The 15,628-nt window shown below is 38.1% G+C and overlaps 1 pseudogene; it reads right to left on the reverse strand.

Annotated features, from left to right (window-relative positions):
- Positions 1-14,932, reverse strand: part of LOC111391961 — a 22,324-nt pseudogene extending 7,392 nt beyond the window's left edge.
- Positions 14,933-15,628: the final 696 nt, after the last annotated feature.

Raw genomic sequence — 15,628 nt, forward strand, 5'->3', positions numbered from 1 at the left:
TGATTCAAAGAAGGGCGAGAAAAATTGAACTTCACTGTGTACAAGATGGAGATGCAGTGGACTGGAGAACAGAGATTAAAAGGTTCCTTAAAGAACCTAATGAAGGGATTAGTAGGAAAACGAAACTATGTTTGCTGAATTACACACTAATAGATGAAGAGTTGTTTAAAAAACACTCTGATGGTGTATTACTAAAGTGTGTAAGTTTGCAAGAAGCCAAGACGATCATGGCTGAAGTGCACGAAGGGATATGTGGAGCTCATCAAGCTGGCCAAAGGATGAGATGGTTAATTATTAGGAGTGGATATTTTTGGCCAAAGATGGGAGAACTATGCGTTCAGTATGCAAAAAGTTGTTTAGCATGCCAAAAATATGGTCCAATACAAAGGGCGCCAGCATGAGAGATGGCACCTATTATTAAACCTTGGCCGTTCAAAGGTTGGGCGATAGATCTGATAGGGAAGATTTACCCTCCATCGTCTAAGCAACATACTTTTATTATAGTTGCAACCGACTATTTCACCAAATGGGTAGAGGCGGTACCTTTGAAAGAGATCACCCAGAAGAATGTTATAGAGTTTATTTGTGATCACATTATTTATAGGTTTGGAATTCCACAAACTTTAATGGTAGATCATGGAACATCTTTGAATGGGGATCAAGTGAACAAATTTTTGAGCGAGTTTAGGATTAAATTAGTAAACTCCACACCGTACTACGCTCAATCCAACGGACAAGCGGAATCTTCTAATAAGATTCTGAAAAATATCATCAGAAAGATGATAGATGAAAACGTCAGAAATTGGCACGAATGTTAGAACAAGGCCTTATGGGCTTATAGAACATCACCTCGGTCAAGTACCAAAGTTACTCCTTTTCAACTTATTTATGGACAGGAGGCTGTTTTGCCTATGGAAATCAACGTGTAATCGATTCGAGTGTGCTTGCAACATTAGTTGAATGATGACGAGTATGCTGAATCACTAGTTCAAAATTTATTGAGTTTAGACGAATTGAAATTGGACGTCTTAGATAAGTTGCAAGTTCAAAAATAAAGAATGACTAAATTTTATAATAAAAGAGTCATAGCCAAGTCGTTCAGCCTAGATGAACTAGTTTGGAAGACGATTCTTCCTTTGGATACCAAGGATCCAAAGTACGGGAAGTGGTCGCCCAATTGAGAAGGACCATACAAAATAAACAGTGTGTTGCCTAATGGAGCGTACCACTTGGAAGATCTAGACGGCACCAAGCACGTAAGATTCATTAACGGCAAATATTTGAAAAAATATGTTCCTTCTTTATGGGAATGTGAACAGATAAAAACATAACCAAACATTCTGGACGATCAAAAGATAATAAAGACAGAGCGAAATACGTTCGAATAAAGTTCTTTATTATCAAACGTTCATTACAAGAATACAAAAGATACAAATGATGGACGTGCTACAAAATACAACTAAAGTAAGATGATCTCCCGGTTGATCGCTGAGTAAGCTTCACACCGCCTTCCTAAATGCATCGCTGCAATGGTGGGATTGACGAGTAAGAGGGTGTACTGGCCCCACCGCCTTCCTAATTGCATCGCTGTAATGGTGGGATTGCCGAGTGAGAGGGTGTACTGGCCTCACCACATTCCTAAATGCATCGCTGCAATGGCGAGCAAAGAGGCTGAGAAACACTCTCAGCAGGCAAGCTGAGAAGCACTCTCAGCAAGTAAAGTGGCCCACAAGCAGCCCAAAAATTGCCTCCCATCATTGACTCCTTGTGAAGAACAAAGAGACGATGGGAAGAATTTTGCAGGAAAAAATTTCGCTGCTGGCCAGAAAATATTTCCTATACCTCCCATACCAAAGGTGACATCAAGGTAAATATAAGGCGGACGGACTAGACAGTCCATTTTTGAATCAGGTTGATCGTCAGAATGCCAACAAATGGCAGCAAATTGGTTTCGAAGAAGAAAATGAAGAGATGAAGATAGAAGATGAAAAATGCGAAGCATTTATAGGGGGGTGAAGATGAAGAGACAGAATATGAACAGCCACATTTCTATCTAATAAACGGAATTAAATAGCCCATTACAGTCTACCCCATAAAGAACGAATTCGTTCCCTAAGTTTTTCCCAATCCTCGTTCTGTCGAGAAGAAGTGATGTTCAATTCAGCCGCGACGTCATCATCATCAACCTCCAACTTCTTGTACTGCTCGACCAAGGACTTAGTTCGCTCAATTCCCTGGGAGGCGTTGCGCTTTTTAGCAGCCATCCTCGCCCTGCAGTCGTCCATTTTAGCTTGAAGTTCCCTCATCTGAGCAGCCAAGTTAACCATCAAAGAGTCTTCAATCATGACTTCGGAGGAGATTTCTTTCAACTCTTCCTCAGCCTTGTTAATCTCCATACGCAAAGACTCTTTCTCAGCTACGACTCGAAGATATTGAGTACGCTTGGCCTTTAGTTCAGTATTCTTGGCCAGCATAGAAAGGACCTCGGAGTGGATAACCTTCAACGTCGTTTTAAAATCGACAGAAAGATTGAGCGACGGAAGCGTCAATGCTTGCTCCAACTTCGGACTCAAGTGCTCAAGTTCATCCTTGTGCCTGGCAGCACTAGCCCTTCCAATATCCATATCCATGAAGGATACGTACTCAAATATCAATTCCTTCAGGAACTTCAAGTCTTCCTCTGAAGAAGCAGCAGGACGATCGGATGGAGCAGGGCGAAACGTCTGAATTTGCCCCCAGGAAGCGAACAAGTCTTGGATAGAACGCACAATCCTATCAGCATCCTGCAAAGAAGACTGCTAATATTGAAAATCCTCACTACAACGAACAAGGTAGAAATAGAAGTGAAGCAAAAAACTACCTCGTCAACAATCGTAGAAGATGACGCGCCCTCAGCCAAGCTTGCTACCAACGACTCATCCATTCGTGAGAACTTCCCCTTGTCCAGGCGAGAAGATGTTGCCACAACGGGCGGACTCATAGGAGTCTCTGCAAAGCTCAATAGCAACAAATCAGAAACCAATAGCACGAGCAAAGGTAAGACATCAAAAAACTGAATGACCTTCTGCTTCGATGTTTGAGGGGTCGACGCCCTGGGAAGAAGGTGGCTCATCCATGGGTTGTGATGAAGACTCTGGGACTGAAGACGTATCTTTGAGCATGGTCCCCTCATCAACCGGTTTGGATGAAGTAGCCTCAGCAGAGGATGATGGAGCAGGAGTTGTCGATGCCAAAGCCTTTGAAGGAGAGGCCGAGCTTTTCTGAAAAGTCCAAAAGATCATCAGTACACAGAAAAGTTTCAAATGTGGAAAAGCGTACTTGTAAATAGACCAATTTAATTACCTTCCTCCTGACGATAAGAGGGGCATCATCATCATCATCAACATCATCCTCCAGAATGGGAGATGCTGAGGCTGGCCGTTTGCGGCTTGGAGCACTCTTGGCCGTAGCAGGCCTGGCAGGGAGAGAAGAAGATGGACGAGCAGATTATTTAGTGCGACGAGAAGAAGAGGGGCTCCGAACAGACAAAGGAATGACCAGAACAGGAGGAGAAGAAGAAATGCTTGGTTGGTCTAATGAATGAAAGGCACGATTGGCCTCAGTCGCGAATAATCTGCGCTTCACAGATGGCCAGAGTTGTTCAAAAAGAGGGTGAGCGACATGACAAGAATTAAAAGGGGCTAATGAAAAGTGGCTTGATAAATGGAGGTTGCGAGCGTTTATAGCCTCTGCTTCCGCCTTATTAATGGTATGAAAACGGTCAATTAAGTTCTTCGAATAGCAAAGAGGAACAGGCCAAGTTTGGCCAAAACCAAGCTGGCGAGCAAAAAATTGGGGAGCATAAATTTCTACCCCTGCTTTGGCATTAGTCCCAGTTAGAATATCATGAAATAGCTCCCTCCCAGTTAAAAACTGAATCCAAATGAGCAGGGAGGTGCTCGCGCTATCTATGGTGGAAGGGGGATGTACATAGTTTGGAGTCAAAAAAGGAGGAAAAAGAAAAAAAGAAGAGATTGAATCTAAAGAATAAAAGAATGAAAAAATGTCTCTTCTGGACATATTTACAGGAGTTAAGGGCTCCATAGCTAGCCCATAACAGCTAGCAGAAGGACGAGAAATGGATGGAGCACCAAGCAATGGAAAATAGGATCTCAACCACAGTTGAGTGAACCAAAGAGGTCCACTGCTAGTGGGAGATGCACCATTCTTTAATTGAGCCTGAAGAAAAGCCATGCCTCTATAAAGGGCAGCCAAAAACAAAGAACATAAATTCAAAGGCCTGCCACGCACCAATTCGTGCGCTATAGGTAAATAACTCAGAGAAGGTTTTATACTTGGCACACACAAAACATATTTACAAAGCCAAACTAAAAGAAAGGCCACTCGCTCAGCATGGGTAGGCTCAGCGCTCGAATGATTGTGGAGGGTCTGCAGGCTTGAAAAAGAATCCGTGTAGTTCTTGCCAAACTTTGGGGCGCCACCAGAAACTAAAATACCGGGGAAAATCGTATCGCCCAAAGGTGGCAGATTCACTAGGGCCCCAACATCCCTTAAGGTAATAGACATGGGGCCGATGGGGAAAATAAAGGTGTTATACTCAGGGGACCAAAAACTTAAAGCAATCGGAAAGAGCGCTGAATCAAAAGTAGGGGGCGAATAGAGACTTCTAACAAATCAGAAATCCTAGCGCTATCAAAAAGTGTCTTAGTAGGACCATGGCCCACAAGGCGAGCATGCCACCTACGAAAAGCTACATCAGATTTAGGCCAAGTGCGAATATCTCTTTCGCGAAGTGGCCCCAGCGGCAGAGAGTTTAGAAAAGGAGGGCCATGAGTGCAAGGAAACAGCTGACCCACCGTCGCCTGTTCAACTGCCTCCGCATTGTTGAAGAAAGGACCCAAGTAAAACTCATTACGTCCAACGTCGACGGGCGTGAGAAAACTTGGGGTTATGTATGGGCGACTCAGAAGTTTCTGGAAGTCATTAAAACTAAAAGAGTCGCTAGCTTGAGAGTGTGAAGCAGCCATTGGAGAAAGAACGAAGCTTTTCAGGGTTACGTAACAAGGAAGCAAAAGATGAACAGTGAATCGTGAAAGAGATGCAAAAAATATGAGGCGTGGTTTTGTAGCAGTGAAATGGCGTGTTTGGGGTTTATAAGGGTTTGCAAAATGACGCACTTTTTCAAGTTATAGAAGGAAACAATGATTGAAATTCTTGAAAATTTCAAACGTTGCTGGAAACATGGAGTGAATATGGCAAAATTCAATAATTATTATTAATTCTGCCATATTGGGGGGTAATTGTTGACACATAAAAATTCAGCCTAAATCGAACAGCTCAAGGAGTAAAGCCCAATTGGAGGATCCCCAAATCAGATAGCCCAAAGAACGAAGTCCAATCGAACGAATCAAGGTGAAGGCCCAAATAAGGGGGCCCAAGAATGCGGTAACGCCATCGCCCAAGTTTGCAAGTCGCCCAGAATCTGAAAGAATAGAGTGTCATACGGTCGCCCAGAGCTGTTATTCTATTCTCGCCCAAACCTTCAAGTCGCCCAAGGTATCAACAGACATAACGCATCGTGGTTATCAAGAAATGCAGTTATCAAGGCAGTTGTTAAAGTAGCCCTATCACGTCCTACGACTCAAGGAATTCAATCGAAAACGGTTGAACGATGAAAGGTAATGGCAGCAGTTAGAAGGCAGTTTTATGACAAAATGGTCACTACAGAGAAAGTGGGTAGTTATAGGACGATCAAGCAGTTTTAGAGTAGTTAATCACAAAGAGATCGTCTATGAGGTATAAAAGGGAGAAAGAACATAGAAGCAAAGGACCGAATCCAAAACTCTCGAACAGAGAATATGTAATTTTCATTTCCTTAGCTTTTAGATTTAAATATTTTTCTTTCTGTAACTCGTGTGCTTGCGCCCCTTGGAGGCACGCTGTTTTTCATTTCCAATTGTAAAGTTCATCGCCAATAAAAGAACACCCCTTTTTGGGACTTTGTCTCAAGAGGTTTCGTCCCTTACATAATCGTCTGATCCTTTTTAATTGTTAGTGACTTAACCCGCGCGAAACAATAAGCCACATCAAATGGCTTATTTGTAAGCCTCAAATTTTTCAGAAATAAGCCCACCCAAACATGCTCTAAAGCTGAATTTCAGGGGACAACTGAGAAAAGCTTATTTCTATTGGAAAAAAAGAGTAAATGACTCACTTTTGACAAGATTTTCGACGGGATCCGTTGGTCCAATTTGGAAGATCAAAGTTGATCATTGTTCTCTTTCGTGAGAGTATCGAAACCATATATTTTTTTGCCAAAATTGATGAATGGATGAATGAGAAATTGGAGCTCAAAGATGACCATTGGAAGATGATTTACGTGGGAAAATAACACTAGTCCCACATAGGAAAATGAAGAAAGTATTAATCACTTTAACTATGGCTATACATTGGAAATGTGTAATCATGTGTAGCATAAATGCTCTCTCCACATGCACGCGTAGGGGGTGCAAATTACGGACCGAAATTGCCTTCAAACCTTGAACTTGTGTGCGGCGCGACCTGCATACACGAATATCCTTCAATTGACCTTTGAGTTTCCAAAACTCCAGCAAAAACTAAAGTGGCTCCAGTGTTTATTGTCATGGAGTAATTGGATAGATTTATGTTATATTAAATCTCAATTTTCCAGCAATTTATACACACGAAAAATTCTCTCTGTCTCGCACCAGAAAATACTAGAGTTCTATATAATTTTACAGTCTGCATACTGCATAATTTTGTTCTGTCTGCATATGCATAATCTCTAGTCATGTAGTCGTGGTGGTGATATTGTTCGAGTACAAACTCAATTCGCCGGAGTAGTTTCTGTGGTGCTCATATTCTACGGGTTTTACCGTTGTATTTTAGGAAACAGACGCTCAGATTAGACCTCGGTGAGGGAATAAATCTGTTTTAAGGAAACTGTGCTCGCATAGACCTCGGGTTGAAAATTTATTTATCTTTTGCAATTTACATATTTGCAATTTATTCTTGCAAGTTATTTATTTATTTAGCGATTTACACGTTTGCAATTTACTAGATTCATATATTTTGTAGTTTACTTGTTTATATATATATATATATATATATATATATATATCTGATCTTCTTACTAACAGTTGGTAAATGTAATTCGATATACGTATGTTACATATACGGTTTTTCTATTGAAAATTTTTTTTGTATTATTTTAATAAAAATAGTTTGTGCTAATTTTACGCACATATGGTGAGTTTCGCTGCCAAATATAGTGAGCTACCATATATGATGAACTGCACTGCCATATATGGTGAGCTGTCAAATACGGTAAGTTGCAAATACGGTAAGGTGAAATACGGTAAAGTGCCTGCAAATACTGTATGTTGCATATACGGTAAGCTTCTTGTAAATACGGTAAGCTTCATATACGTTATGCTTAAAATCGGTATCTAAACTACATATACGGTATGCGATAATTCGATTTCATTAACATCACTATATTCCAACAAATTTAAAACAGATTTTTCGAGAAAAAATTGATTTCTTATATTGTTAATTTTGGAAACTAATTTTTTTTGTTTGATTTTCAGAAATGACAATCGAATTGACCAACATGGATGTGACCCAAATTGTGCCTACTGAAAATCAGGTTATGGGCTCAGTTGTGGCTCAAGGGCCAAGCTCTGTTGTGGCTCAGACTGTGACTAAATTGTCAAGTCATGTTATGAGTCAAACAGTGGCTTCAATAACTGGCCATACCGTTAATGTTCCGATTAATTATGGAGAAAAATTAGATAAATTCAATGGCTTGAATTTCCAAAAGTGGTAGCAGAAAATGTTATTTTACCTGACCACTTTGAATCTTGCAAGATTCTTGACTGAGACTGCTTCAAAACTCAATGAGGGAGAAAGAGATATTCAAACAATCAGTGCACTTGATGCTTGGAACCACTCGAATTTTCTGTGCCGAAACTATATTATGAACAGCTTAGTAGACACACTATACAATGTTTATAGTACTATGAAAACTGCTAAGAAACTATAGGAGTCTTTGGACCGAAAATATAAAACGGAGGATGTTGGGGCTAAAAAATTCATTGTCGACAGATTCTTAGATTCTAAAATGGTGGATTCCAAAACGGTTATCTGTCAAGTACAAGAACTCCAAGTGATTCTTCACGAAATTCATGTCGAAGGGAAGATTTTGAGTAAAACTTTTCAAATGGCTACAATTATTGAAAAATTGCTCCCCGCATGGAAAGATTTCAAAAATTATTTGAAGTACAAGCGAAAGGAAATGAATGTCGAAGAACTAATTGTTAGACTTCGAATTGAAGAAAACAAGAAGAGTTCTGAAAAGAAGTAGATCAATCCTGGTGCTGCTAAAGCTAATGTTGTGGAACATGGTCAAAGTAGTAAGAACTACAAAAACGAGTCTGGACCATCCGGTGGCAAAATGACCAAGCAAGGACCGAAAGGTGAAATTTCTAAGAAGAAATTTCAAGGAAAATTCTTCAATTGTGACAAAGTGGGCCACAAGTTTTCGGAGTGCAGATTGCCAAAGAAGAAGAAAGAAGCAAATGTGGTTGACTACATGAAACAAGATGTGTCGGAGTTGAATTTCTCAGATGTCATTTCTGAAGTGAACGGGGTGAGTTCAAACCCTAGGGAGTGGTGGATTGACACCGGAGCTACGAGGCATGTGCGCTCTGATAAGGAACTGTTTGCAGCGTTCGAAGCAATTGAGAATGTGAAGAAGTTATTTATGGGAAATTCAACAACTTCTAAAATCAAAAGTCGACGAAAGGTGGTTCTGAAGATGACCTCGAGAAAAGAGCTGACTCTCAACAATGTGCTATATGAGCCGAAAATTCGCAAGAACCTAGTGTTCGAGTTGCTTTTGAACAAGCATGGTTTTCACATTATATTTGAGTCAGATAAAGTTATTTTGTCAAAAAGTGGAATGTTTGTCGGAAAATGATATATTTTCGATGGTATGTTTAAAATCAATGTAATGGTTGTTAAACCAAAAATGAATAAAGCAAACTCTCTTACTTATTTGCTTGAGTCTTCCAGTTTGTGGCATGGTAGACTATGACATGTTAACTATGATATTTTACCAAAACTAGTTAACTTGAATTGCATACCCGAGTTCCACATTAATTCAAAACATAAGTGTGAAACTTGTGTTGAGACAAAATTGACAAGGTCATAGTTTAAATCAATTGAACGGAACACAGAACCACTTGATTTAATTTACAGCGACGTATGTGATTTAAAACTCGTACAAACAAGAGGTGACAATAAGTATTTCATTACTTTTGTCGACGATAGCACCAAATACTATTATGTGTATTTGCTAAAAAATAAAGAAAAAACTATATAGAAATTTGTTCTTTATAAGAGTGAAGTTGAAACTCAACTTAATAAGAAAATTAAGATGTTAAGAAGCGATCGAGGTGGTGAGTATGAAGCATCATTTGCGGAATTCTGTGCACTACACAGAATCATACATGAAATCACCGCACCTTATTCACCGCAACAAAACGATGTTGCTGAACAAAAAAATCGTACTTTAAAGGAAATCAATACTAGTAAGTTATGGGTTACCTTAAAACATGTGGGGGAAACTGTATTATCAGCAACTTGCCTTTTAAATAAGGTACCCCGAAAGAAAATGGAAAAGACCTTTTATGAGTTATGGAAAGGAAGAAAGTCTTCCTATAAATACTTACGAGTGTGGGGGTGTCTTGCCAAAGTAGCCGTTCCAACACGAAAGAAGGTAAGGATAGGGCCAAAAATGGTAGATTTCATCTTCATTAGCTATGCACACAATTGTAGTGCTTATCGATTTCTTGTGTATGACTCTAAAATCCCAGATATACACAAAAACACGATATTGGAATCAAGAAATGCTTCATTCTTTGAACATGTATTTCCGTATAAGTTCAAACAGGAAGCAAGCTCCTCCAAATGAACATATGAGACTATGATTGAACATAGTTATGACAACGAACTAGAAGAGGAGATTGAGGTTAGACGTAGCAAACGGAAACTGACAAAAAAATCATATGGTCCTGATTTTCTAACCTATATCCTAGAAAGTAAACCTCAAAGTTATCAAGAGGTTGTAAATTTCTCGGAGGGATCTCAATGGAAAGAGGCCATTAAAAATGAGATAGATTCCATACTGCAGAATCATACATGGGAACTAGTGGATCTTCCTCCAGGAAGCAAACTACTAAGCTATAAATAGATTTTCAAAAGGAAAATAAGAGCAGATGGAACTATCGAAAAGTATAAGGCTAGATTAGTAATAAAAGGTTACAAACAAAGGGAAAGTCTTGATTACTTTGATATGTATTCTCCAATGAGGAGAATAACATCTATTAGGTTGATACTTGCATTGCTACTTTGCGAAATCTTGAAGTACATCAAATGAATGTTAAAACTGTCTTTCTAAATGGAGATTTAGAAGAAGAAATTTATATGAAATAACCCGAAGGGTTTTCGTCACCAGGGCAGGAAAAGAAAATTTGTAAATTGGTGAAGTCACTATATGGCTTGAAACAAGCACCCAAACAATGGCATGAAAAATTTGATAATGTCATGATAGAGAGTGGATTTAAAATCAATGAGTGTGACAAATGTGTTTACGTCAAAGACACGAAAGATGGTTATATCATTTTATGTCTTTACGTTGACGACATGCTTATTGTTGATAGTAACAATAAGATGATAGAATCCACTAAAAATATGTTGAATTCAAGATTTTACAAGAAATATATGGATTTAGCTGATGTTATACTTGGAGTCAAAATTTCAAGAACATCAGATGGGCTGGTTCTAAGTCAGTCACATTATGTGGACAATTTTGGAAAAGTTCAATAAGGATGATACTGGCTTTGCTAGAACATCGATAAATACAAGTCAACATCTATCTAAAAATAAAGGTGAAAGTATCTCTCAAGTAGAATACTCGAGAGTTATTAGAAGTCTAATGTACTTGATTAGTTGTACAAGATCAGACATAGCCTACACAGTCAATAAACTGAGTAGATACACGAGTAATCGAGGAGCTGATCACTGGGAAGGAATAGTAAGAGTACTAAGGTACTTAAGATATACTCGTGACTATGGACTACATTATACTAGATATCTAGCGGTCATTGAAGGATACAGTAAAGCTAATTGGATATCTGATATAAAAGACTTAAAGTCCACCAGTGTATTTTTATTCACATTGGGAGGTGGTGGCATATCGTGGAAATCCTCTAAGTAAACAGTTATAGCCAGATTTATGATGAAATTTTAGTTTATAGCTCTAGATAAATGTGTTGAAGAGGCCGAATGGTTGCACAACTTCTTAGAAAATATTTCAAGATGGTCAAAACATGTGCCAGCAATTTGCATATATTGTGACAGTCAATCAACAATAGGAAGAACACAGAATAATATGTATAATGGTAAGTCTAGACATATATATCGTAGACACAATACCATAAGACAACTACTTTCAACTGGAGTTATCACTATTGACTACGTAAGATCAAAAGATAACATTGCAGATCCGCTAACCAAAGTGTTAAATAGAGAGTTCATTGGGAAGTCATCGAAAGGAATGAGACTTAAACCCTTGAATGAATAAGTCATTACAAAGGAAACCCAACCTAGTTGACTCGAGATCCCAAGATCTAGGTTCAAAGGGACAACATAATTGTAAAGGCTTAATAAAATAACTATGGGGGTATTTCCTTCTGTCCATTCCTATGATGTAACAGTGATGTCTGTAAGAATGAAGGATAAGCAATAGGCTTTTAATGATTCTTATGCGCCGAAAATCGAGCCAAGTTTGTAATAAGAAATCACCTATGTGAGAGAGAAGTGGGACCGCTTTTAAGAAAATTGTGTGGGGCTCAATTTTTAAGAACTCTCACAGAACCAGACATATGTTCATAGCCAAAACGAACATAATAATGAGAACTGAATTGTGTTAGGAAGAATCCTGTGTAGAGTATATCATCGTTTACATAAACGAACAGAACAGTTCAAGGACAACACGTCTACTGGTCAGCTAGTAAAGTAAATATACTTTCATAAGAGAATGTTCAAAGAGTAATACCTACCTATCCTATGCAGGTTTCAACCGTTGAGCTTTATCATCAAGTCTTGTCTCTTACGATTTCGTGTCTCTCCCAATTTTCATTCATGTGGGGGATTGTTGGAAAAAATGAGTAAATGACTCACTTTTGGCAAGATTTTCGGTGGGACCCGTTGGTCCAATTTGGAAGATCAAAGTTGATCATTGTTTTCCTCCGTGAGGTTATCGAAACCATATATTTATTTGCCAAAATTGATGAATGGATGAATGAGAAATTGGAGTTCAAAGATGACCATTGGAAGATGGTTTATGTTGGAAAATAACACTAGTCCCACATAGGAAAATGAAGAAAGTATTAACCACTTTAAATATGGCTATACATTGAAAATGTGTAATCATGTGTAGTATAGAAGCTCTCTCCACGAGAGCGTGCACGGGGTGTAAATGACGGACCGAAATTACTTTCGGACCTTGAACTTGTGTGCGGGTGCAACCTACGTACACGAATGTCGGACCGAACGGAGCAAAAATTGGCCCGTTTGGAGTGTCCACGTTTTGCAATTTTTGCTTTCTTCAACTGACCTTTGAGTTTCCAAAAACTACCAAAACTCCGGCAGAAACTGAAGTGGCTCCAGTGTTTATTATCATGGAGTTATTGGACAGATTTATATTATATAATATTTCAATTTTCCAGCAATTTATACACATGAAAAATTCTTTCTGTCTCGCACCAGAAAATACTCGAGTTGTGTATAATTTTATGGTTTGCATACTGCATAATTTTGTTCTATTTGCATATGCATAATCTCTAGTCGTGTAGTCGTGGTGGTGATATTGTTCGAATACAAACTCAGTTCGCCAGAGTAGTTTCTGTGGTACTCAGATTCTAAGGGTTTTACCGTTATATCCTAAGAAACATACGTTCGAATTAGACTTCAAGCACTTACGGTGAGGGAGTAAATCTATTTTAAAGAAACTGTGTTCGCACAGATCTAGGGTTGAAATTTTATTTATCTTTTGCTATTTACATATCTGCAATTTATTCTTGCAAGTTATTTATTTATTTAGCGATTTATTAGATTCATATATTTTGCAATTTACTTGTTTTTATATTTATGTTAGAAATTAAAAAAAAAAAAAATATATATATATATATATACGTATGTTACATATATAGATTTTCTATTGAAAAAAAATCTGTGTTATTTTAGTAAAAATAGTTTGTGCTAATTTTACGCATATACGGTGAGTTTCACTGCCAAATACAGTGAGCTACACTGCCATATACGGTGAGCTGTCAAATACAGTAAATTACAAATACGGTAAGTTTCCTGCAAATATGGTAAGCTGCATATACGGTATAGTGCATATACGATATGCTTAAAATTAGTATCTAAACTACATATACGGTATGCGATAATCCGGATTTATTAACACCACTATATTCCAACAATTTCAACTGTCAAACCTTTCCAAGCTGGTTGAGCAACTCCATCAACGTCCTTTGAATTGGTCAGCACTTGTTCCCTCGCTGAAACGATGTCCACCAATGGCATCAATCTCATCCATATGATGCAAGGCTTTACAAAGAGAAAATAATTCATAGTATCACTTTCTTTAGCATAACTGAAATTGAACTTACCAAATTAACATATTTCAGGGAAGCAAAAGATAATAGTGTTCTCTTTAATGTAAATGAAAAAAAGACTCATATTACATAGATCCTTACTTGGTGCTCACGAACATAACCAAGCATCTCTCTGATCAATCTTGCACTCTCACCTATATATCGATAATGGCACTTGATACAACCTGCACAGTTCCCACTTTTAAGAAGTTACATCGTATGATGATTCTAAACTAATGGGACTGTTACGGGTGAATGAGGACAGGTTGTAACGGTATCTTTTTACCTTCAAGAAATTTGAGTCTATTTTGCTAGCAATTGCCCTGAATAACAATGTCCTGCCAGTTCCGGGAGGACCATAAAGATGAACACCCTAAAACAGAGAACACGGCATTGCTGAAAGTAAACACCAAGATAACATTAAAAATCTTGTTCTCTTTAAAAATGTAATAACTTCGGAGATTTAATGCCAACCCTTACGAAGAGTTCAGGATTCATAAGTGGCAACTCCACAGATTCTCTCAGTTCTCGGATCTGATCTGACAGCCCACCCACAGCCGAATAGCTTACGTTCCCAGGCTCTTCATGAAGCATATTATACACAACTGGATCAACCTGACAGACATCAAAAACCAATCTTGTCAAGATAAGAATATATAGAATTAATTCCATGCTAACCTTCTAAACCAAAATATCAATGTATTCCATCAAATTGTTGTGTACCTCACGAGGGAGCGCTCGCATAATTGTAAGAAATGTCATATCAAGAACTATTCTCGTGCCAGCTGTAAGTTTCTCTTTGTCTACTTTACTGTGGCATCCAACCACATATCTTGGACCTTTGCCGGCTTTGACTATCACTGAAAAACATATACGAAGTCCATGTAAAAATTTATGCATCTTTTCTCCTCCAAGCTTATGAAGAACAGGAGAACAAAATGACCAAGAGTACTGAGAAATGTTCAGACAAGGCAAAATAAATTATTGAACAATCAACTTTCAGAATAAATACTCAAATCTAAGGATAATGGTTACAAGAAATAGATTGAAGAATTCTTACAGCGCTCGTTGTCCAGAGGCCTGAGAACTTCGCCTATGATTTGTCCAACACTCTGAAGTGACTTTAAATCATCTTCTGTTTTAGCATATTCCTTCTTTGTAGCTCTTAAATTCTCTCTAACCATAGCATTTATACAGTGTCATAAGGCAGAGCTATAATATATAAAATATACAAAGGCAAAGGCAAAGATATAGTTAAAGTGATGGAACTAAGATGCTGAAAAGCTAGTCCAAATTCTAATCTGTAGTGATTGAAAGATCATACCAAAATGATCAAACAAAGAAAATAGCAGAACTCACAATAATCTAAATATGCATGAAAATGAAGCACGTGGATTTTTTGAACTCAAGAACTACTTGAATATGTAATTTAGTACATATTGTCCCGTAGTTCTCACACTTATGATATAGTAACTAATCCACATAAATAGTCCATAATTCAGTGATATTTTCAGACATATGTACTCTTCTTCACACGATCATAACAGAGCCTAAGATCTCATTAGACAGCCCATACAAATTCAGCTCAGTTTCAGACACGTATCAATGGTATACTGGCGTTGTTTATTTGCGGTCATTTATGAAGCCAAAAGCTTGGAAAGCGAATAGCAGCTAGCAAAACAGGTATCCAAAAGTCAAGCATATATGATTGGCAAAACATAATGTCCTTTATTAAAATTAACATCTCTCATTATTTTACAGAAAAGAAATAACTGCTACATAATCTTTGGTGGAGTAAAATTAAATGATAGAATTTACTAAGGTAAGATTCATAAAAGTCATAATTCTGTTAACAAGTTATATAGGATTCTCTTTCAAGA

The sequence above is a fragment of the Olea europaea genome, unplaced genomic scaffold (genome assembly GCF_002742605.1).
Source record: "Olea europaea var. sylvestris unplaced genomic scaffold, O_europaea_v1 scaffold864, whole genome shotgun sequence".
Lineage (NCBI taxonomy): Eukaryota > Viridiplantae > Streptophyta > Magnoliopsida > Lamiales > Oleaceae > Olea > Olea europaea.